The sequence below is a fragment of the Lepidochelys kempii genome, chromosome 2, assembly GCF_965140285.1.
Source record: "Lepidochelys kempii isolate rLepKem1 chromosome 2, rLepKem1.hap1, whole genome shotgun sequence".
Lineage (NCBI taxonomy): Eukaryota > Metazoa > Chordata > Testudines > Cheloniidae > Lepidochelys > Lepidochelys kempii.
In genome coordinates, this window is record NC_136381.1 from 110,510,845 (window position 1) to 110,536,676 (window position 25,832).

The 25,832-nt window shown below is 43.1% G+C and overlaps 1 protein-coding gene across 4 annotated transcripts in view; it reads right to left on the reverse strand.

Moving 5' to 3' along the window:
• The window catches only part of RNF182 (ring finger protein 182), a 60,476-nt gene that overhangs the window by 22,768 nt on the left and 11,876 nt on the right, over positions 1-25,832 (reverse strand). Inside the window, exon 1 of one of the 4 annotated variants that reach the window (XR_013635345.1) lies at positions 8,858-8,927. The exons of 1 other annotated variant lie outside the window; for it this stretch is intronic. The gene's annotated coding sequence lies outside the window, so the exon portion shown is untranslated. Of the gene's footprint in view, positions 1-8,056; positions 8,147-8,857; positions 8,928-25,832 lie in introns of those variants that run through there. 2 more of the 4 variants (XM_073331943.2, XM_073331948.2) reach the window with 2 other exon arrangements.

Genomic DNA, 25,832 nt, shown 5'->3' on the forward strand with positions numbered 1-25,832 from the left:
GACTATGGTGCTGCCAACATTTCATACATGTGAATGGTACATGTGCCCTGTACCACTTATGGCTCTAAGTTAGCAATGCTCTGGTTATGGCTGGGGAAATATTTACATTCTAGGCACCTGATTTCAAATATTTATAACCTGAATAAAGTGTACCCTTGGACTGAAATTTCTCATGTTTCTTTTCAGCCTTAAATTATTTAGGTAGAAAGTTTAGTAAATCAGAAATTGCCAAATGGGATTTTAAGTGTTAAGAAACACATCAGGTTCTTTTTTGTACTCAGATAACTCAAAACCAATAAACTTTTAAAACTCTGAACTTTACCCCTAGTTCTCAATGAGACGTTTATTTGCGGCTAGAAGGAATCATTGTGACTATCTAATCTTTTGTAAGACAGGTCATAGAATGCCACCCAGTAATTCCTGCATCAAGCCAGATCCCATCTGGGCCTTACAGAGGTGCACAGTCTCGGGAGGGTGCAAGGAACTTTTCCCACGCTCAGTGTGTGACCCTTATAACATAGGAACTGCTTCCTGACAGGGGGCAGGAAGAATGGTGATGAGGTGGAGCAGAGCTGGCCCTTGGACTGCTGCACAAGGGGCTGTAAGTTGCATCTCATTATGGGGCATAGCTTCTGAGAACCTGAGGAGGCGTTTTGGACCACATCCTGTGGTCAGCTAAGGCTGGGTTGTGCTGCTCTGGTGGAGCAATGTAACCTTAGCATCCTAAAATGCCAACAATCCCTCACTACCAGGAGCTCCTTAGAACCACAGACAGCTGGCTTAAGAGAAAGCAACCCTGAAACTGCTCTGATTTACACTGCAGACTTGGGGGAAGCAAGGATAGCTTTATGCCACCTTCTCAGCTGTTCTGAGAATACCTTGGTCATAGCTTAGAATCCAGGCCCCTGCTTTTCTGAGGCAGAATGTCTCCCGATGCTCCCTTAGGAATGGCACAGCTCTACACTTTCCTAGACATGGGACTGTTCTTACAAGACACAATTTTTTAACAAGCCGCTGTGCAGTATTTGTATGTGCCAGTGGTTCTCAACCTGCAGGCTGTGTGCGGCCCAGTTAGCACACAGCTGCAGCCCAGCTGTGTGCTAAAGCCTGCACAGCCCCACCCGGTGGGGTCTGGGGTCCATTGAAGGAGGGCACTGGGAAAGAAGGATTTTCCTCATTAGGTAAATTCCCATAAAGGAAAGGGAAAAAAAATCCTGACCTGTTACGGTTGTCCAACCAAAATGGAGCATATAATACACTTGATGCCACTCTTCTGAAAGCATACTAGAGAAGCTGGGGAGAGCCATGATGTATTTCTCTGAATATCATGTTGATAAGTTTAGCGAGGTTTTGGTCTATGAGTAGAGTGTGCATACAATATTATTAGCTATTGAATTTCACCTGGTATTTTGGGAACCATTCTTCCTTATCTCCATTCCACAATCAATATCCAAAAGGAGAGACTCCCCCCACCCCCTGCAACAAAAACCATTGCATTCAGAGAAGACTGGACGTCCTCACATAAATGTTGATTTAAGACTTCAAACAAGAGTGACAGGAAGAATGCCCATGGATTTATTAAATAAAAGAGAAGCTATGTTTAAACATTAAGGCTAGGACACATGAGGAGCGCAGCTCCCAGTGCTGGTCCACTGTCTACACTGCTGCTTTACAGAGCTGAAACGTGCTGTGCTCGGGGTGTGTGTGTTTTTTCACAATCCTGAGAACGTTGCAGCGCTGTAAATTGCCAGTGTAGACAAGCCCTCCGTGACAACCAAACACCACAATTCTCATAACTTCACATGCATTAATTATATATATATGAATAGAGAAAGGACTTTCAGCAAATTGTAACCTTTCCTCTGATACCTTACAAGGCTTGCTTTATATGCAAAGGTAAGTCTTCACTCGTAATGTTAAAGCACTGTCGCAGCAGTGCCTTAACATGGCCGTGCAGTCGTAGCACCAGCTACTAGGAGAGCTCTCTCCCAGCGCTCTGAATACCCACCTCCACGCGGGGAGTAGCTCCCAGCGCTGGTGCACTGTCTACGCTGACCCTTTACAACGCTGAAACTTGCAGTGCTCAGGGGGGTGTTTTTTACACCCCTGAGCGAGAAAGTTTCAGTGCTTTCAAGTGCCAGTATAGACAAGCCCTCATATCAGAATTATATACAGATGAGGAATACGGGGGGTTGCAGGGTGCTCTCCCAAGGCAAAGAACGTCACAATAGATACTACCTGTAGGCCCTGAGGATGTCACATGGGCCGCAGCTGTGTGCTGCTTGGGTGGCAGGTTGAGAACCACTGATATAAATACACCTACTATGTTATACTGTCGGAAGTTACCTATCAGCCTTGAGTGATTATAGGCATATAATGGGTGAAAAGGGTGAAATGAGTTAGTACTTATGTGTACACATTTCAGATTGTAAACTATATCTCTAGTCTATCCGGTAAATAGGTATATTTTGATTTAAAATACCATAACTGTCTTGAGAAAGTCTTGTAGACTTTCTGCAAGTTAAAATCTCTCGCTTTATATAATATTGTAATGATTCACAGCATCATTATATTAATATGGTTATTTGTATTTAACTGGTTATAGGGCATGTACTATTGTCAATTCCTATTATGAATAATTTGAATATATTGCAATTGAAAAGAAAAATGCACAAAAAAGGCCCAATTTGCAACAAGGTCTGAAGATTTAAAGACCCTCCTCAAACACACACACCAGCTTTTTAACAACAAGAATGCAAAAAGCAAATCAGCAAGTCTCTTTATGTGCACTACTGTAACACAAAAAAGGTTGAATAGAATTTTAATTGTAAAGGAGTACAATATTAATGCATGTTAATGGAAACCACAATTTAAATTCTGACAAATTACCCTCACTCCCCAACACATATTTCAGCTTGAAGCAAATGTGTTTGGTTGTATTACTATAAACTGCTGAAAAAGAGACTTTAGATGGAAATGTGGCCAGATCTTTAACCACAGCAAAACACAGTGGGATAAATTCTGTTTGCAGTTTACATACACAGGACACCACTGGTGAACTTACATACAATTGCTCAAAACACGCCTTAATTTACCAGCAGGACCTAGGAAGGGCAGACAGTCACTTTAAGGTGGGTTCACTCATTCCTTTTGGAAAGATCTCAGAGGATTTCAACAGGCAATTTTTTTCCTCTGAGAATTCTCACTTATGGAGTCTCAGAGGGGTTAATCTTGTCAGCTCTCTTTTTCCATGTGTACATTTTGTAAAGCCACAGGGAGAAGACTATGAGATATTATAGGCTACTGTGTCATCAATATGCTGACGATTCTCAGTTATGTCTCTCTCTTACAGTCTGGAGAGAGAGAGTTGTTTCCATGATCCCCTTCCAGACATCAAATAAGCACATGCTTAAATCCCACTAAAATTAAGCATATGCTTAACTACTGTCATGTTGTCTGAAGATAGGTACTTTATACAAACTATTTGGTTTACGTTTAGTCCCGAAAACATGGATGTGATGCTTGGAAAACCATTCCTGAGAACTTTCAGGGACTATGACTGCATCCTTAGTTTTGCACACCTATCTGCCAGTTGCCAAATTGGCTTACAGTGTTGGGCTCTATCTATCCATCCATCCCAATAGCATCTGAGTGACTGATATGAAAATAAGCAGGTGGTTCATTGCTGGTATGTTCTCTCCCACCTTTGTCTTATGGTAGTGAAGATAATTTGTCCCAGCGATTAGTGTGTTTATGTTTTATACTGAGGGAAATCTAGGGCATCAAGATGGGTTTTTTGATCTTATTGGAGTCACACCAGCTCCTAGATAGAAGTGATGGTTGGAAATAATAAACAATAATAATACCTAGCTCTTATACAGCACTTTTCATTAGTAGTCTCAAAGTGCGTTACAAAGGGAAATAAGTATTATAATCCCCACGTTGCCCACTCAATCTTAATTTTGGCAATTCCTATCTTTTGACAGCTTGACTTTTCAACCTAAACATTTTTAATGCAGTTTTTTTTAAGGTAATTTCCTAGGTTTTTAAACAGTAAACTAGGAAAAAAACAAAACACCAGACATTCCACCATGTGGAACCATACTGACTCATACATGGTTGGTTCATCAGCAAGATTGGGACATTTAAGGATATCCACAGCACAGACCTCTGCCACTTGAACTAACAGAGTAGTTAATGTGGGCCAACCAGTAAAGGGAGACAAAGCACGTATTTTCCGTATGGGTTTCACAGATGCCTGCCGAGCGACAGCACAGAAATGTTGAAACTCAGGAACCCTGGGTTCGGTTCTCTATTCTTTGGGGAGTGTATCTAGTGGTTACAGACCCTTCTGTCCCTGGCTCCTCCAGCCTGTTCTTGTCCCAGTCTCCCCCTCCACCACCCCTTTGTCTCCTTGTCCCAGCCCCTTCTCTCTTCAGCTCCCCATCTCAGTCTCTTCTCCTCCCCCTTGTCCTAGTCTTCCTTCTCTCTACCCTCCAGAACCAGCTCCTCACCTCTCTGCATTTCACTCCTCTGCTTCCTCCTCCTCCTCACTGCCTGGGCACCAGTGGGGCGTGAGGGGACTGAGAAAATGGAGACACAGTCTCCCTGCGCCTGGTTCCTGTGCACGGCGCCACAGCTGCCCCTGGCTGCCATGAGGAGCAATTGCAGGGAAAGTCATAATCAGCCTTGCAGTCCTGAGATGGAGCATGCTCAGCAGAGGTGGAATCTTCAGAGAATTTAGCTGCACAACTAACAAGTCTCTACTGAGCTTGAATGTGAACTGAGATTTTCAGAGGCTCATAACATGGCCAAATTTGGGCAGAATTTCACGAGACTGGCAAAACACACATCCCTGACACAGATGACCACCTGCTAAATTTAAAGTCCCTGCATAGAAGCACCAGAGCATGTCAACAAAATGGCTGTAAGCAATTTTTAACATGGAAAAAAGCAAACAATCTATTTTCCCCTAACCTTGTTCTGAGAAATGGCTGGAATGTTTTTGTTGAAATTTTCAAAAAAGTCAGCCTGAGGCAGACATCTGGTATGGAAAATTGCAGCCCAAATGGTTAGAATTTGGCAAAGATAAGCAACGGAAAACAGGATCTTATAATGGAAAATGTTGAGCAACCTTAACTTTAGGGATTGCTACAAAATTACTCTAAACTATTGATATGTACTCCCAAACTTTAACTCCATTTTAGCATAATTTTTGTCTGGGAATTAATAGAAGGTAGAAAATTGTCCCAGTCTCCCTATAATAAATAAGAGCTACATGTTCCTTTTTTTTGGCCAGAAAAAAAAATGGAAAGGTACATATGCATAATTATCACATTTTTATTATGCCTAAGTTGCTGTGTATCATGCCATTCAATCTGCAGGAAAAACAAGTTATAAGAAACCATCCATGATGTGGCTTTGAAAATCCATTATAGTGGTTTAAAAGTCACAGTTCATGTGCTGGGGAAGATGCATAGCATTATACATCTTTATATGTGCCTGCAAATGGAGCTGAAGCACAAGGCATATGTCCACATGGACCATTTCTGACTTCTTTGCGGTAGTCTAACATGTAGCCTATAAATATCTATCATTTGCAAGTTGCTTTTTTATGCTTGGAAATCCACTGTCATGATTACTGTATGTATATTATGCCACACTAAGCTGCAGATGTCTGCCAATAGCATGTTACTGCTGGAACATCATTTACAATGGGTAGGTACAGCAACACTTCAGAAAGTGTGTAAAGACCACACGAGAATTTCCTGAACCTTGTACAGTTAGATCCCACAGCACTCCATAGCAACAATGCTGGGAGGGCTGAAGTCACAGTCTCCAGGGTGCCAGTGCTGTGTATCTCTCTGTATGTATGAAACTGCTGCTGGTGTGTACCAGTGCCTATGGTGACCCTGTATCACTACTAGCAGTTCCTTGTAATGGCTTCCTATATGACTTCTTGGGCCCTGTCCCCTGCTTCCTGAGATATTATGTGGAATGAGGGACCTCAGGAAGATATGAAATGGCTTACTCTGCACAGTCCTGATGTGGTCTAAACTTCTTCTGCACCTCTTTACGTAGAAGGTTATGATACAGCCATATTCTCTGTGGTAAATTACCTTGTTCTTTCAGGGTACCAGTGTGGTACTTTGGCTTTTCTCTTCTGTCTCCTCTCACATTTCATCAAACACCACTCCCATTTTGGGAGTTTGCAGATATTCTACATGGAACCATTTCTGTAATGTAATTTGATAGCATAACCAGTAAGAGATTTTGGGCTTTCACTTGGGGGTTTAAGGTAGGATTTGTGTTAAGTTCCAATGTTTTTCTCACCTGGTGCCATGCAAACAAAGGGAGCAGAAGTCCCCTTGTCATTAATGTACACAATTGACCTTTTACTACCTGACAGATGCATTCAATTTCACATAGCCTGGAGGAAGGTCTAGAAATGCCATTTCCCATTGTGCTAACTTACCTCAGGTTGCTATTCCTATGCATTTAATAAATTCAGATTTGCTCCTTGGTGTTACATGCAAACAGAGGGCATTTAGAAGGATATGACTTTCAACAAAGCAACTGTTATGACACTTTGGCAAAAAAGGCAAACACTTTTTTTTTTTAAATATTGAGTAAACCTTTGCACATAGACTATGTAAACCAGTCTACTGGGACTTTAGGGTTTTTTTACTCAATACTTCCGAGGTCTTTTCATGCAAGGTTTAAATGAGAGATACTACAGTGATATACACCTTAGAATTACTTAAGATAGTTTAATATGTATTTATTTTAAATATCAGGTAATTTGTTTCTTACAAAAGAAGACAATTTCAGCTTTATACAAAGCTTCTGCTGCTTTTGCTCACAGCTGCTAAAGAAAGTTGAGCTTTCATGTCACCATTTCTTTATATTTCCTAGCTCAATATTCTCAAGTCTCTCTCAGTGAAGTGAAATTGGTGGGTTAATTATTTCATTTAAGAGTAACAATTTCTATATTCACCTCATAGACTCATCAGCGCCTAGGCTACAATTAGCTAATGAGGGTACTGAAATCCTGAAAGATGAATATTACATTATTTCCTGTGTCTTAAATCTTGACACTGTGATTATACTCAGAATACCCCATACCACTTCAAGTTCCAATCCTTAATTGACAATCATCATCTCTACTGCCAAATCTACCTCTGTACATGGTTCTTTTATATACAATCTCCCATCTTTTCCTGTTTACATCAAAGACCACACACGTTTCGAGTACCTGACAGGCTGCACACATGTACTGCTATAATTTCATTCCACTTCCCACAATAGAACACTACTAGCTAATTATTTAGACTGACCTTGCAGGATCCGGTCCTATCTGTCATCACTGGGAGTTGTTTTCATTCAGAAAGCTCTTTCAACTTCTATTAAATACATTTACTTGCAAAGCAAATAAGTAGCAATGCCGAAAAATAATTCTATTTATGAGCCCAGTACAAATACAATACAGGCATTTAACTGTATTGCAAACTTCTACAGACTGCCTTGTCAATGACCTTCCTATTGATCCTGTTTGGCATTAAAAGCAAATTCACCTTCCTACTATTCCAACCCTCCTAGCAACTCAATCCAGACTACCCTTGGTTGCCACAGTTAACCACATTTCTGACAGAGTTTAAAAACAAACAAACAAAACAAAACAAACACACACAACCCCTTCCCCCCCCCCACTTTCTAGTGAAGGTTGAATTTGAGAGCAACAAACACATTTTACATAAAACCAAACAGTAACTTATTGTATGTTTACTCCCATCAGTGTGCAGCAATTTCTTGATTCATTAATCCTAAACCCAATGCTTCAGCATTTCTTGTTTTTCTCAGGCAATACATTTCAAAATCATCAGACCCAGTCGTTTCCTAAAAACGAGAATCAGAACAGAACGAGATATAACACAGAACTCCCAAGGGAAAACATTTTCTTTTCATTTGCAACAAAATATGAACTTCATTGATGAACATGCATGTTATTTTAAATATATAGATATCATTCCCACTGGAAATGAAAAGCCAAGCTCACCAGTTGCAGATCAGGGAACTAAAATGGAATGAAACCTGAAAGTATCATTTTTCTGTAAGCTTATCTTTCAAGTTGTTGCCAGGACAGTAAGTCAACCTGTCAGACTAACAGAAGAAAGTGACCTCAACAAGCACCGTGAACCCTGGAGTTGCACAATTAAACTGAACCATTTTTATTCCTCCCACACTTGAGGCAAAGTCATAAAACTGTCTGTTTCTCTCTAAGTCTTTTGTCCCTCTTCCTTTCAGAGGAGTCTTCATCACTAGCACTGAGTTTCTAGTGAACTTCAGAAAAACAAAAACAAAAATAAGAGATTTGACAGAAATCTCAACTTTCCTTCTTTTGCCTTTTACCACAGTATCTACGTATCTGCTCGTGCTCTTCTCTCACTATATCAATATTTGTGTGTATTAATCTTCCCTTTCCCTTCTTCCTTTTATTCTTTCATGTGTTTTTCTCCACAGTGGCAAAGCCAGGCAGAGTTCAGCCCCATCACTCCCTCCATCACACCCATTTCCTCACCTCCTTCCCAAATAATCCTGAGAGAGGGCAGGGGTGTGCAGGGGGCTTTGCATCAGGCTCTTTGGTGAATGAGCTGCTTCAGGCAGGGCTGCTGCTTGCTCCTTCAAGGGGAGACACTGGTGCAGTAATAAACTGTCAGCAAGTCATTAAATCCCATTGATGCTTTGGGAGCCCCAACCCCACAATGCCACCCAGAGACATAGTCAGCCCCCTGTGCAGGGGATGGGGATGCAGTGAAAGGAGAGGTGGCTGCAGATAGAACTGGGTGCCTCTCTGTACCTGTTTTTAGTGCTGCAGGCAGGGTTTCTTCAGGAGACGGTTCCCTCCTCCTCCCTCAGCCTCAGCAGCAGCAAGTGTCTGAGAGCAGGGAACAGGCTTTGTTACTACTCTGGAGACCTGGATCAGTGCCGTCGCTATAGAAACTGGCTGCAGCCTGAAGTGACACTGACAAGTGGCAGGGGGCCTGAGCTGTTCATTCAGGAATATCCTGGTCTCCTCCTACTGCAGCCAACCCCACAGCAGCCCAGCCCAGGGAGGGAAAGGGCCCAACCCAAGGTTGTTTCTCCCCATTCTCCTTCCACTTCTAGGGGGCAGTCAAGCGCAGAGCATTACTCGCCCCCCCCCCCCCATTCTTCCTCCAGTCTGAGGTGCTGGAGGGCACAGTTTGAGGGGAGAGCCCCTTGTTCACATTTTGCCATCAAACTGAAAGAAATGTTGGGATGCTCTCCCTGCTGCAGATGAGCTCACTCCTTTCTGCATGCTGCCAGAGACAGCTTATCCCTGGGGCTCACAAAAAGAGAAAATGTTGGACTTGCACCAAATGGTGGATATTTGCAAACACTTCCCAGGGGAGAAACACCCTTAAAATCCAGGTGTGCATTTTAAATCCCTACCACTTCACATTATTCAGGGTGAACAAGGTGCCATACTATCCATTGGTTACAGAGATTTTTCAGAACCACAGTATAAACATTTCCAGCAAAGGCTGTGGTAGCCCATTGCGGGCCCCCAAGCAGGAATATTTTGGGTCCCTCCCACACAACACAATAAAAAGCAAATAGGGGACCCCTTTGAGCTGCTCAGGGCCCTAAGCAATTGCTTAATCTGCTTATGCTTAGCACTGGCTCTGATTTCCTGCAGCAGCACTTAATAGAAGTGATGTTTCTCACAAGAGAAAAAGTGGGTATGTTTTTGTTTAAATGGGTGACCTAATGAATCAGCCCCCCAGCCCTTTACCCCTCCTGGAGGCAAGTGTGAGCACACAGTACATGGGGTTTATCACACATTGTGGGGAATTGTTTTGTGGGAGTAGCTCATTATTCTCTAAGGGGAGCCCAATGGAGAGTATCACTCATTTGTTATTCTTAATAATAATCATGTTTATTAGAATAATGGCTAAGGACCAACCAAGAATTGGGCCCCATTGTGCTGGGTGGTGAACAAACACAGACTAGTGGATGCTCCCTGCTTCAAAGTGCTTTCAATCTAAATAGCTCAGGCAGACACTGGGTAGGGAAAGGGTAGACCACCTGCAGAGTGAACTGTGGGATGGCAGCAAATGTCATGTTAGCTCCACTGTTTTTAAATGGGGGGGGGGGTTAGTTAGGAGAGGATACGCTAAATGGAAAGGAAGGGAAAGGGGGTGAGACGGACAGGACAAGGAGGCGAGGATAAGGGGACAGGTGTGAAGGGAAGCGGAGGTGAAGAGACTGAGGGAGGAGGAGGAGGGTTGGAACACAGCCAATCAGCACAGGGCGGAGAAAGTCCAGTCAGAACGAGAAAGTTCTCTGAATATATCCAAAGGTCTCTGCTTTGGCTGCTCCCACAGCTGCTGCTACTGGCTGGAGTCTTCGGCTGGTTCCTCCCTGTGGTTTTGCCCTCAGGGCCACATGGGCATAACTCTCAACATTACACATAGCTGCATGGAGTTTCCCACGGCCAGCAGAGCAGTTCCTGAGCATAGTGGCTGCCGAGCCCAGCACTGGGGGAGCTGGGGAGATCCCAGGCCGCAGTGTGTCTGCCAATCCCTGCAGAATCATCAAAGCTGCAGTGGCTGGCCCCAGTGCCTTTCCTGCTGGGTCTGTGCCATGCTCATCCCCTGCCTTCCAGTCAGGCAGTATCACGCTCCAGCCCTGAGCTCCGCTGCAGCCACTGAGCTGCCCAGAGGAGCTGAGCATTCCCAGGAGCAGTTGAAGCCAGTGCCCTCCCTAGCTGTCCCCCAGCCAATTTTACACACTGCATGTAAGGTGAGTATTGCTGTGGGCACCACTGAATGTGGGAAATGTTCTGCTTCAACCACGCCAGGGGGTTTTGGGAGCCACAGCAGGACAGTCCCGCATAACCTGGGACTGTTGGGGGGTATGCATGGAGGTGTGCGTAGGAGAGGCACCACCTATGCCCTAGTGCTTCCAAAGTAGATGGGCATCTCCCCCTGCACAGTTCTGGATCCAGAGAATATATTGGGGAGGGATGGCCCCAGTTCAACCCCATTTTACCGCCTTCCCTTCCCAGTTCAGAAGTTCCTGCTTTGGCTGGCTGGTTCCTGTCTGCTCTCCCCCCTTCCCCAAGACTACAGTGTGGGGGAGGCCCTACTTGGATCCTAGTGTCCTCAAAATGAGGGCCTCCCCTCACACTTCTTGGTTTGGTTATGCACAGGTGTGGGCTGGGGGGTACTTTTCCATGGGAGCCTCCTGCCCATGTGGGGTGTCACTCACCACCACCACAGAGCAGTGCTATGAGAGCCAAAGGGAAGTCAAAGGCAATTCCTATTCTTCGTCCTGTGCATCCTCCTCCTCTTCCTCCACAGGTTGTTCAATCCAACCCTGACTCCACTTTATGCAGCATGCTCTCATTTTATTTTCCCCTTTGAAAAGTTTTCTTCTCTCCCAAGCAAATGAAAGTTGATAATCATCCTTCTTGAATGAAAGATGGACTCTCTCTCTTTTCTTTTTCCTTAGTTTATATTGATTAACTTTGCTCCTAAATTTGCCAAATATAAGAAACCCAACACACAACACCCAAGCTACATTATCAATCTTAGCTGCTGCCAGTGCTAAACTACTGGTGATGACTATTAAGTATCAGCATTGCAAGTCACTGTGAGTTGATGAATCTGTGCCAAGATCTGCCTACGCATTTCAGGTTATACTCCTCAGGAAGAGTTTGGCAAAGACAAGAAAGCCCTTCCTCTCTCCCCATGACTTCCTCACAAAACATGGGTTAAAGCAGAATTTTTGACAGATTATAGAACAATGAACAACAGCAGGAGGAAAGAGGGAGAAGTGAGAACAGAGCAGAGTTGCTATGAAGGATTGGGGTCACCATCTACCAACCTACCTACCAAGGATGCCTGCTGAATACCAAATCTAGAGTGAGACAAATCCATCTGATCAGAGGCTGAATGGAATTGCTTTTTTACATTAAAGAACTCCTCTGATCTGAAGCACAAAGTGTAGGTTTAGAGAATGGGACATGTTGACCTTCACAGCCAAGGTGATATTTGCTTATTAATTCCCATTTGCAGCAGTATTTTTATATACCCTTTGGTTGTCTGGAATTTAATTATACTCTCAATAAATAAATTTGTTTAAAAATTAGCAAGTTAAAATGCAATTCATCTGAGATTTTATAGTAAAGAGGCCCTTCAAATTAAGACTGTAAAAATTTAAGAATGTGAACATTAGTTTGTAATAAACTGGTCAGTTAGTCTCAAGGGAGAAGCACAATGTCAACAGTACAATGCCTATTCATTTCAGTTATAAAAGAACTTCCCAGACAATCTTCTATCAGAAAGATGATTCTATCCGATGATTTTAACCCATATGGTTTTCTCCACATGCCCACAGGAATTAGAATTTGCAAACCATTGCCACATTTTCCTCCTTTACATGTTCACAGGAAGGGCTAGAAAAATGATAGAAAGGTGGACATCCTTGAACGCAGTACAGTATCTGGGCACTGATAACACTAAACTCAAAAGTAGCATTTTCAATCTGTAATGAAATTTACTTTAAAAAGACTGAGACTATTCAGCTTGGAAAAGACACAACTAAGGGAGGATATGATAGAAGTCTATAACAGTGGTTTTCAAACTGCAGGTCACAACCCAGTACTGGGTTGCGGAACGTAAAGCAATGGGTGGCGGCAGTTCTGGTCAGCACCGCCACTGAGCCGTTAAAAGTCTCGTTGGCGGTGCTGCACGGCTAAGGCAGGCTAGTTCCTACCTGTTCTGACACCGCGCTGTGCCCCAGAAGTGGCCATCAGCAGGTCCGGCTCCTAGGCAGGGGGGCCACGGGGCTCCAAGTGCTGCCCCTACCCCAAGCACCAGCTCCACGCTCCCATTGGCCGGGAACAGGCCAATGGGACCTGTTGGGGTGGTACCTGCAGGCGAGAGCCGTGCGGAGCCACTTGTGTGCCTCTGCCTAGGAGCTTCGGGGGTGCAGCATGGTCCTCGGTACCAGGAGAGGCAGGAAACCTGCCTTAGCACCCCCACTGCACTGCTGACCGGGAGCCGCCTGAGGTAAGCCCATGCTCCAATCCCCTGCCCCAGCCCTGAGATCCCCCAAACCCAGAGCCCCTTCCTGCACCTCAAACCCCTCATCCCCAGCCCCAGCACAGAGCCTGCACCCCCAGCCCAGAGCCTTGACCCTCTCCTGTACCCCAACCTCCTGCCCCAGCCCAGAGCCCCTCCCATACCCCAAACCCCTCATCCCCAGCTCTGTTGGGTTGCGGGCATCAACAGTTTTCTTCAACTGGGTCACCAGAAAAAAGTTTGAAAACCACTGGTCTATAAAATCATGAATGGTGTGGAGAAAGTGAATAAGAAAGTGCTATTTATCCCTTCTCATAACACAAGAACTAGGGGTCACACAATGAAATTAATAGGCAGCAGGGTTAAAACAAACAAAATAAAAGTACTTCATACAATGCACAGTCAACCTCTGGAACTAGTTGCCAGGGGATGTTGTGAAGGCCAAAACTATAACTGGATTAAAAAAAGAATTAGATAGGTTCATGGAAGATAGCCATTGATGGATCTATTAGCCAAGATGTCAGGGATGCAGCCCCATGCTCTGGGGGGTCCCTAAGCCTCTGACTGCCAGATGCTAGAAATGGATGACAGGGAATGAATTAGTTGATGATTGTCCTGTTCATTCCCTTTGAAGTAGCTGGCAATGGCTACAGTCAGAAGACAGGATACTGCGCTAGATAGACCATTGGTCTGACCTAGTGTGACAGTCTATACTATTATGGTCACAACTTTTACAGAATATGGATAATGTCACACCCAGTGTAGCCATTCTTATGTTCTAAGTATTAACTATTTAATTTGTTGTCAATCCGTGAAGTAAGTAAGTTTTCAGATAGGGAAACTGAGGCATGACATTTAGGTGACTTGTCAAGCAGCACAGGAGTCCTCAGAATCAGAATTAAAACTCAGGTGCTTCTCGTTCCCAGTACTTTGCACAGTTCTCTCAAAAGATAGGATGTTGTTTTACCTGAAATGGGGCTCAACCCATGTGGATATATTTCATCTGGATCTTAGCCTTAGCCATTGGGCTCTTCCGGGTCCTATACATGTTTTCCATTTTTAAGCTTTTATTTTAAACTTAATTTTAGCTAAGTAAGAGTCATTAAGAGTCTTTTGGAGCCTATCATCTAGAATAGTGTTAGGAGGCAGTTCACTTTAATCCCAAACATGCCAAGTTGATGCAAACTGTTTTATGTTGCCATAGTTGAAATGCCGCCATTTCAGTGATGTCATTTTTAACCATCAGCATCAAATTTTGCAGCATTTTAAAGCCCTGGTTATCTTACGCTTTTGCTCTCCAACAGTCTCCCCTTCTCCTAACTCTGCAGAAGCCTTTCCAGGGTAAGGTGACCATACTTTTAAAATCAAAAGCTGGCTCACTTATAGCAGCATTTTATTAGGGTCACAAAATACTCAGACAAAAAACGAAGAACATTTAAAAAATAAAATAAAAGTGTGCTGGGGTTACCATTACCAGCTTCTGACCCAGCATCAACATGTGCTTATTCTCGGTATGAAGGATTTTTTCCCGTAACTCAGTGTTCTGAGTGACTTCATTATGAAACACTGAGCAAGTGTTGTTAACGTTCTCTTTGAGCAAAAGAACGGCTTTGGAAGTGTCCACACTCTTCTGCCTTTTGTCCTCGCTCCAAATACCATTAATCACACCAAACCCTTACTTAATTGGATTGTTTGTTCCTGGTAAACAGAGAACAAATCCTACCCCGTACAGCAATACATTTTAAAAAATAACCAAACTAAAAAACATTTCGACTGAGGAAATGGAAAACTCGGACATTTTCAGGCATCCTGAAAGAAGTTCTCAGGACACCATGTAAAAATCTGGTGCTGTCCTGATAAAACTTTTCATTATCATTGTCATGATTTGTATGGAAGTATGCCTAGAGGCTCCATCCGAATTGTGCTAGGCACTGCGCACACGTGACAAAAACAGCCTCTCCCCTAAAGCACTTACAGTTCAAATAAGTAGCTTTTTAGGGAGGGGATTGTCATTTGCTGTATACTTGTACAGGGCCTAGTCCAGTGTGGCCTTCAGGTGGTACCACAATATCAAAGTTAAATAGTAATAATTGTATAGTCTCTTTATTCAGGGGGATTGGGTTTTGCCAGTTTTGTGGGGACAGAACTGAAGCATTGAAACATTATCACTATGTTGTACCTATTTTTTAAAAAAGATGCTCACAGCAATCCTGGGAATTAGAGACTAGTCAGCCGTATTTCAATACCAGGAACATTGGTTGAAAATGATAAGTAAAGAAAGAAAGCACCTACATAATATGATAGGGACAAACAAGCATGCCTTCTCTAAAGGAAATGTGCCTTCCCATTCTACTTCAGTTATTTGAGTATATTAACACAATACTGGATAAAGAAGATCAGATTCAATTTATTTGGTCTTTCAATAAGACCTTTAATAAAGTCACTTACAAAAGTCTATTAAGGAAATTAAATAGTCTTGGGGAGAGAGAGAAAATGATGTTATGGATTAAAAACTGGCTAAGAGAAAGCAAAGAGTAGGAATAAATGGTCAATTTCAACATGACAAAAGGCGATCAGTGGGGCATCCCCAGGATCCATATTAGGATTGATATAAAATATATTTATTTATAATTGAGAAAAGGGAGTGAAATAAGGTGGCAAAATGTGTAGATGACACTATATTTTTTAGTCTGCAAACACTAGAAAGATCTAGGAACCTTTGAAATATCTCAACCAAGAGAGGTGAATGGACAACACAATGGCTAGTGAAATTCATTGTTGAAAAATGGAATGTAATACATTCTGAAAGGAATAAATTAAACTGCTCATACAACTTACTAGGTTCTAACTTAAATGTAACCATCCAGGAAGAAGACCCAGACATCGCTGTGGACAGTCAACCCACAGCAGCAGTCAAAAAGCAGACAAAATGATGGGATGTATGAGGAATGGGATAGAAAAATCATACTGAAAATATTATAATCTGCTATACATCAACTATCTGCCTTCACCTGGAATACTTTAGTCACTTCTGGTAACCCCATCTCAAAAAAGAGGGTGATAAAATGATTAGAGGCTTGGAGACAGAGTTCTGTATGGAGACACTGAAAAGGATTAGGGCTGTGTATGGAAGAGATGAATAAGAGGGGACATGATGGAGGTTATGTAATGGTATCGAGAAAATATGTAATGGTATCGAGAAAATAAATCCTGTGTTCCTAGTCAGCATTTTTCATAATACAAGAACTAGGGGGCTTCCAGTGAAGTTGAAAGGGAACAAAGAGAAAAGGAAATATTAAGATGAGAGCATCTAGTTACATTAGATAGGGTGAAAGCAGGGATAATCAGACTGAGGCTCGGGAGCCGCAAGTGGCTCCTTAACGTGTCTCCTGTGGCTCTTTTTGCAGCACATGATATTAAAACAAGTGTGTGATTTAATTATTAACCAGTCACAATGCTTTTAGTATGTTATTAACAAATTGTAGAATACTTGGTCAGTCAGAAAACTATATATGTATAGTAAACGAAACAATGAATTCACACTACTGTGGCTCTTTTGGGTAATGTTGATGGCTAATTTGGCTCGTGAACCACTGAAGTCTGAGTGTCACTGGTTTAGAGAAAGGATTAGATAGCATAAACATTTGTTAAGGCATATAAACCCAGATATTTTGGAGCATACACCAACCGCTAACTGATGAGGGTGGTGGTGATAAAGAAAAAACTTCCCTGTGGGCAGGTATGATGGAGCGCAGAGCTCACCGCTAGTCTGGCACCTCCCTCTGGTCACTCTAGGGATTAGCTCTCAAGGTCAACACCAGTTCCCATGATTGCACACCATCATACTATCTCTCTCACAGATCTGCAGCTCTTCTCGCCCAGGAACCACAGTGCCCTCTTCATGATTCAGACCTCCGGCCAGGTCACTCAGCGTTCACCCCTTCCAGGGTACAGTCCTTCAATTCCCTGTCACTCCCACAGTGGCTCTGGCAATTTTGCAGTTCACTGACTCACCAGTGCCACTTCTCCAGTGGCGGGTAGGGGAACCCGGGCCTGCCCTCTACTCTGGGTTCCAGTCCAGGGACCCTCAACCCAACAGCTCTGGGCTTTCCTCTCCCAGCCCTCGCTGCTCCTTCCTCGTACTGCCTCCCACAACTCCAGGTGTCCCTCCTTGCCCTGGGTGTACCAGAGCCAAACCCTCCTCTCTCTTCCCAGGGAGTGACTGCCCTTTCCCAGCAGCAGTCTCTGGCTATTGCCAGCTTCCTGGCTTTATGGGCCCCACCTATTCCTGCACAGCGGAACCTGCTTGCAATCAATTCCTTGCTCCCTGGCTCTCCCTCCAGGTGGAGTTAGTAGGCCTACTTGGCCACCTTAACCCCTTCCAGTCCTTCCATCACAGCAGGTTATTCCATTATGGAATTTCCTCCACCTTCTTCTGAAACATTTGATCGCTCTTATAGAAAAGATATAGGACTGGATGGCCACTGGTCTGATCTGGAATGGAAATTTCTACCTTCCCCAGAGATGTGAATACCCACGTGGATATCGGAGACTGATGTCTGAAGCAGCAATAACTCACCACACCTGTAACCCCTTGGAGAACGTTTTTTGTACAAGACAGGGTGCTTGACCAATGACTTGGTGGTTGGGGGCCAGGGCAACAGAACAAAGGTGCCAACTCTTCGGACATGGCTGACAGATCTGCTTTTTCTGGGTAATTGTAGCACTCAGTCTTTGGCCTCATGTCTGACAACAACCAAAGGCATTCAGGTATCTGAGCATAAGCATATCCCATCAGGAGTTATTGCTGTTCCAAATGCCACTTTAAAACCCCCAGATATGGACTGAATTTTAATAAACTACAGGGAAAACACGCATGAAAATACAAAGTAGGATATATAAACTTTCTTTAACACCATAGAGCCCAAAGATTACACTTAATATTGATTTAAATAAAAACAAAACCAAAAATATTTGCCCAAGAGTTGAATATTCAGAAGTGCCTAAGGAACCTAATGAGCCTAAGTCACTTAGGCTATGTTTACACCTAACCCACCACAGCCGCACAGCTACAGCTTAGTGTAGCCACTCACTTCAGTGACGGGAGGGGTTCTCTTGTCACTGTAGTCAATCCACCTCTCCTAGAGGTGATAGCTAGAGCTGTCTACACTGGGGTTAGGTCGGTGTAACTATGTCATATGTAACTATGTGGACTTTTTGCACCTCTTGAGCGACATAGCTGGGTCAACTTAACTTGTTAGTGTAGACCTGGCCTAAGGTCCAGACCCTCAAAGGTATTTAGATGTCTAACTCCCATTGAAATTTCATCTCAGAATTCTGTAATCCTTACTCAGGCAAAATCCTCACTGAAGCCAGCAGGTGTTTTGCATAATAATTAAGATTTGGCCCATTTTATTTATACATTTCTCAGATGATGGGATTCAGCAGAAGACCGTAACTGTAGGTTGCACAAGAAAGCAAGAGCTCAATACAGATTGGGAAAAAGACGATAATATAGTGAGACTTGGGGCAGACACATATCTGAACATATTCAGACAGTTGAAAAATTACCCTCCCACAGTCATTACTATATATAAACTTGTGTTATACTTTAAATTTAATGTCAAATAACAGTACTTTCACTTTATAGTATTGCACGTATCACTTTCACAATATAGTACAGGCTACATGATCCAAACTAGTCCTGGTACAGTTAGCTCTGTTCAGTGCAGAGGGATCAACATTTTTTCCATGTTATTTGTACTATTTTTTTTTTTAAAAAAAACCCTGAGATTTTAGAACAGACTGGTTCAATCTGTCCTGCCCTTTGAGAGACACAAATGTGCCCATCTTTTCTTGACAGATATAAAAACCAATTACTGGCTCACAGCTGGGGTCTGTGCAGTAATTCAGTATCAGCAGTGACTGTTTCCCTTTGTGTTCCCCTCCCACAGCAAAAAAAAAAAAAAAAAAAAAAGATGATGGCACAGCAACAACAGTAATGACCAAAAAAAAAAAAAAAAAAAAAGTGTAACAAACCCACTCTGGGAGTCTTCTTGTCACCACTGCCCACCATCTAGTATAATGTTTGGTTCAGTTTTTTCCTTAAAAACACAAACACAGATTGATTTCAGTAAAAATGTGTGTGAATCATTTAAAAACTGGGAAAAATTATAAAATATATAGATCTAATAGTAGCTCAGCATCTGACTCTACATTTATCAGAGTGATGTAAAAATTGGTAGAATTCACAGTACACTTTATTATATTGCTTTTCTTTAGGTACTCTGGTTCCCAGTGGGGTATGTGTGCCATGTGATGCAGAGGTGTTGCTGGGGTAATATTAATTACTCATTGTTCAAGAATAACAAGAAACTGTAATGGCCATAAACTGCCTGATCACACCTTCTTTCTTTAAACAAGTACTGTTATTGTTGTTGTTGTTATTATTATTTTCTTTTTTGCATTCAAACAGGGGTTCTCTCTTTTATTGTTCAGCTTCCTCTTATTTCTTTTCCATTGCTTAGGTACACGAGGCATTAGCTCATTGCGTACAGGAAGACAGCCTTTGTAAACAGAACAATGCAGAGTGTGTGGCTCTGCTTTGGAGCGATCAGTATATGCTGGATAGTAATTTCCCTAACTGAACTGATAGCACTCCATGACTCCAGTAGTTCACAATTACAGTTCTAAGAACAGCATTGCAATATAATACACTGAATTTTTATATGGTGTTTGTCTTACAAAAATATCACAGAATGCCTTACAGTAAGATCTGTCTGAGGGCTAAAGTGAAAAGGAAGGGAACTAAGACAAGATTTAAAGAGAGGAAATGATTCAGTAGCTTAGGGGAAGTTGGGGGAGAGGAGAGAGAGTTTCAGATAGATGGGTCAGAAAAATGAAAAGGCTACTCTGAAAGAGAGTTTTAGAAGATGTCTGTATATTTTATATTTAATTTTGACCTTTGATTTATTTTTTGTATTAAGCATATAATGATTTACCAGATACGCACAGAACATAAAGTCACACCTTTCCACATGACTAATAAGCAGCCATTAAAAGTTTCAGGTGGGTGTTTCCTCTTAATCCCACAACTAATTGGTAGTGTATGTAGATAGACCAATGACTAGACTTTTACTTTTCTGTTCGTCTTTAAGGGCCAGAATTGGGTTTAGGATAGTTAATCAAATTGACAACCTGTGTGTACTCTCACTCTCAGTTTTTGTTTAAGTTGCTGGCATCAGAAGATGAAGAATTTTTTTTGTTACTAGTTCCAGAATTCCTGTGGATCCTTAGATACTGAACCAAAAGGGTGCGTTATAGAAGTTACTCATTTGTAACGGATGATGGTTGTGTCATAGGAATTTTGCAAAGAATAAGATTTTGGCTATTGAATGACTGATACCCAATAGTCCATGAAGAATTTTCTTTCTTTGCTCTCCCGTCTGAGGTAGACACAGCCTATTCATCTGCAGTTAGTGGGAGTAAGAGTCTTTATAAAGCTTGAAGATTATTTAAAAATCAATTGAGCTCTTTCTATGCCATGTTTGCACTATGGGTGCTACAGCGGCATTGGTTGCAGCACCTTAGCTATGCTGCTGTAACCCCATAGTGTAGACAGACTACAGCGATGACTGGGGTGTTCCCACAGCAGCAGAAAATCATCTCCCCAAGAGCTGGTACATAGGCGGAAGGAAGACTGCTTCCACCGACCTAGCTATATTTACACCCCTGAACTCCATGGCTATGTCAACCTAACTTTTAAGTATAGACCAGGTCTTAGTCAAAGAAATTGACGGAGAGTTTTAACTTATTTAGACAAAAGTGGGGAGTGACTGGTACCCATATAAAGTGCCAGGAGCACAGGGATAGGGGGCTAATTAGAACTTCATTTTTTGAGATCATGGGCTCCATGATTTTCATGTTTCAATAACTGGTCATGTTAAATGCAACTTGATGTCATTTCTCTGTTTGGCTGTAACGTGATAATTTCTGAATGATGCATCTGATCAATTCCAAAATTTCAGGGAACGTTCTAGACATCAATGGGAGAGTCTTATCAACTTTGATGAAAACTAGGAAAAAATAGGGGACACACAGAGCTTGGAACAGCGAAAGCTCCCTGAAAGTGGCTGGGGCCACTGGCGCCCGAACTGTGCCCCCCCTTCCTCCTGAGGCCCTGCCCTTGGGCAGCCCTTTCTCCCCAAGCCCTGCCCTCACGCTACCCCTTCTCCCCAAGCCGCCATCCTCACACTGCCCCTTCCCCAAGGCCCCACTTCTGCACTGCCTCTTCCCCTCCAAACTCCCCACCCCCCATGCTCGCTCCTGTCTGCCCCTTCTCCCCTGTCACTGGCCCTTATGATTGGTAAAAAGTGATGGGGCCATGGCCCCCACCCCCCATTACGGCACCCCATACAGAGCTCCTAGCATCTGGTTAACAGAACCAACAGTTTCAACTACATCTTTAGATCAAAGAACTTACTGATAGAAGAAATTAACACATTCCAGCATAACAGTACTCTTCATCATAACCCTGCCCATGTCCCAATTGAGTTTAAAATATTAATAGCCTGAATAAAAAGAAAGGAACCAATAATAAGAATTGTGGTGGGAAAGGAGGTATGGGAGGCAGGAGGGATTCAGGAATAGGGAACCGTAGCATAGGGAAGAAAGGGGAAGTCATGCAGAACCCTTGGCACGAGTGGGATGGGTGGCAGTGGCATGGGGGAAGCATCAGAATTAACTTTAAACAAAATAGGTTTTATTTTGGCCCTTTTGGAACCTTATTGGTTACTGAATTCTGTTACCTGTCCTTAAAACATGCTCAGCCCCTGGGGTGCTATTGCAAGCTATTTTTCAAGGATACTGTTGGATTCCCCAAAAGCTTTTGGATACCTACATAGCCAGTCTCAGATGACCAGCACAGCACCTTATTCTCTTGGACATCCAGCTGGCTACCGATCCAAATATTTGTGACTTCCAGGCTTGATTACTACAACACATTTTATCTAGAAAATAATCCACACAGCCTCAAAAAGAGCCAACTGGTGCAATATGTAGCAAGTCATCTACTTAGCAACCAAGATAGCAGCAAACACATGAGCCAGGTATATCACTCTCTGCCCTGGCTCCCTATTAAATGCAGAGGCTGGAACCCAGTGTAGAGGATGGGTCTGGGTTCCCCTACCAACCACCAGGAAGTGGCAAGGGTGTTGGTGATGCCAGCCACACAGCAGGTCTGGAAGGACTTAGAATTCCCCAGAAGGGGAGGACATTAGTGACCTGGTTGGAGGACCAACCATGAAGTGGAAAGTGAGTGTGGCCACAGAGCAAGACAGGATGGGGGAAAGACACCACCAGAGGGAGAGCGCAAGCCAGAGGGGGGCTAATTACCAGGACAGCCAGCAGGAGGCACTGTTAGTGGTGAGTGAACCCCAGGACACGGGTATTATAAATATATGCTATCATCAGAGGTGAAAGTAAGCCGGTACACCCCGGTACGGCGTACCGGCAAGAGCTGGTGCGCCATACCAGGGTGGATTGGCTTCCCCAGGTGCAATTTAAAGGGCCTACAGTGGCTGGAGCCCCCGGCCCTTTAAATTGCTGCCAGAACCCCGCTGCTGGAGTCCTGGGGTAGCAGCGGCGGGGTTGGGACGGAGATTTAAAGGGGCTGAGGCGGTAGCGGTGGCCGAGCCCTGGGCCCTTTAAATCGTTCCTGGAGCCCTGCCGCCACTCCCCAGGGCTCCGGCAGGCTCCAGGGATGATTTAAAGGGCGCGGGACGGTAGTGGCAGCCGGAGCCCCGTCCCCAGAGCCCTGCTGCCGGAGCCCTGGGGAAGCGATGGCGGGGCTCCGGGGACGATTTAAAGGGCTCAAGGCTCCAGCCGCTGCTACTGCCCAGAGCCCTTTAAATCACTGCCAGAGCCCCCGGATGCCACTGTTACCCCAGGAAGGGGGAAAGAGGCACTTGCTGGTACAGGGTGGGCCGAGGCTGGCTCTGACCACCCCAGCCCTGCCCCTTCCTCCCGAGGCCCTGCCTCTTCCGGGGGCCAGAGCCGGCCCCAGCCCAACTCTGTACCGGTAAGTCCCTAGACTTACTTTCATCCCTGGCTATCATCAGGCTTGCACACAGAAAAAAAAAAGCCTTTTATGTCTTATAACTGCAGTACGAGGCCTTTACTGCAATAAAAAGTCAAAAGGGACATTTTTTTCCCTTTTAATCTCCCAGAGCTTTGTTTTGAACACATCAATGAAGATTCAAATATTTTATTGAAAGTCAGTACAACTGATTTATGAAAAAAGTGTCACAATCCCTATGTAAAAGTGACTTTTGTATGCCTTGTGAGTGTTCAGTTCCCTACTTTCAAACCCAATGTGCTGGATAGAAAAGGGAACATATCACCTTAGAAAACTCATTGCAAGTCAAACACCATAGTACCAGATTACCATTTATTCCAACCCTTTATTTTCTGTCTATTTCCAGTTACTGATCCATGAGAGGCCCCTCCCTCTTATGACTCCAGGACTGCTTACTTTGCTTTAGAGCCTTTAGTGAGGGAACCTTGTCAAAGACCTTCTGAAAGTCCAAGTACGCTATATCCACTAGATCACTCTTATCCACATGTTTGTTGACCCCCTCAAAGAATTCTAATAGATTAGGGTAAGGCCTGATTTCTCTTTACAAAATCCGTGTTGACTCTTCAACAAATCATGTTCATCTATGTGTCTGATAATTCTGTTCTTTACTAGAGTTTCAACCAGTTTGCTCGGTACTGAAGTTAGGCTTACTGGCCTGTAATTGCCAGAATTGTTTCTGGAGGCTTTTTTAAAAATTGGTGTCATATTAGCTCTCCTCCAGTCATCTAGTACAAAAGCTGATTTAAAGGGTAAGTTATATACCACAGTTAGTAGTTCTGCAAGTTCATATTTGAGTTCCTTCAGAACTCTTGGTTGTATTAACTGTCTTTTTGGTTGGCTAAGTTATGCAATGACTTAAATGTTGAGAGAATGATTCAGAAACATTGCAGGCATGGAACTGCAGACATTCACAGGCTTAATTTGAACACACAATTAGCATTATTATTCATGCAGTTACCATGATTGCACACACAACTTAGGTAATCATGTGTGTAAATCATCAATACAGCATTTAACTGGTTTTTGTACGCATAGCTTCAGTGTTGTGCATGCAAATGAAACACACAAAGGTGTGTCTAAACTGTTTGACAAGTAGGCGCTTTTTGGATTAATCTTTTCAATGTAGGGTATCAGAGGAAGCCAACAATCTAGGAGTGAATCTGGCCTTGAATGCTCTTGACAGCTTGGTGCTGGTCAGATCACCTGGAAAATTTGCTTGGAAATGCTATTTATTTTTGCCTATGTATAAGCAACATTAAACAGTATTTTTCTGTGTTCTATCCAGTCTATGGTCAGACAGTGTGCTGGTGCCACCTAGAGTTGGTTTGTCAAAACAAATTTTATGTTTAAAATGAAAATGACAATGACTATACTAACCCTTCAACTTCCTTATCCCAAAATAAAACTCTTGTTACTGAGGGTCCAGTCCTGATAGACAAAGCAGACAGTAATGTGAGGAGAAAGCCAGGTCTTCTCAGGGTGTGGAAGAACGTTAAATCAGCATTTGTAAAATATTGTGCAATACAAGACAGCAGGAGAGATGTAACAGGAAACCAAATCCCTGCCAAAAATATGAGTGCATGTATGGAAAGGCAACTTTTGATGCTATGAATTCCTGTAGCTAATTATACCTTCCATATTAGATTTAGGATTCTGCTAGAAAAGCATTTCCTACCATACCACTGCTTCTTGACATCTGTTGATTTACCATTCAAATAATGTAGCATCATTGATAGTAGGTATACCAACCTCAGTATTAAAACATTCTGCTTTGACAGTCAGCAATTAAAACTGCACAGCTTGTGTTGCTCCTGCAAAATCTGAAAGTATGTATGTGTGGCATATGTAGATCTGTACTATAATGGTTACAGTTTTGTTTTCTGCATTCTGCACTTTTAAATGTCTCGGACTCTGCTGTCTGCGGAGGCAAGTGCCATTTAATGAGGCAGAGTTGGTGCAGCATGTTAGAGAGGGAAGACACACACTATACTCTCTCATGGAGATTTGACTGATTCCACCTTGATTTGTTGTTTTCCTTCACCTAAAACAAGTAATTGACACTGACAGCATCTGGAAAATAACATGATGAAACTGGTATTCCTGGAAGAATATTACCTTTCTCCCCGAAAAAATATCTTGGTCTTTTTCCCCAAGATGAGCCAAAAATATAGATTTTTAGAGTCTGAGATGTAGCAGGTCTAACCTAGCTACACTAACGTAGCTCCCTGAAAAGCCATTGGATAATCCTTAGACCTGAAAGCATCATAACAAAGCACAAGAAACAAATGTCATGTTCTACCTTATTTGGTTTTGACATTTTAAAGTTTTGCTCTCAGATTCATGTGACTCTAGTTTCCCTTCTGCTTTAGGTATATGTAGGCTAAATGACACAGCTAATACCACCATATTCAGGGAGATTTCTACAGGGGATTTCTCATCCAACAACCACCACCGAGGATCCTACAGCTTTGCTTACTAGCCATGAATGGAAAGGAAAGGTCACAGCTTTTTCCTGCCCACCATGATCTTGCTAGTCTGCATTGGGGGAAATTAGGGAGAAGATTCTTTAGGAAGATACCATATGTGCT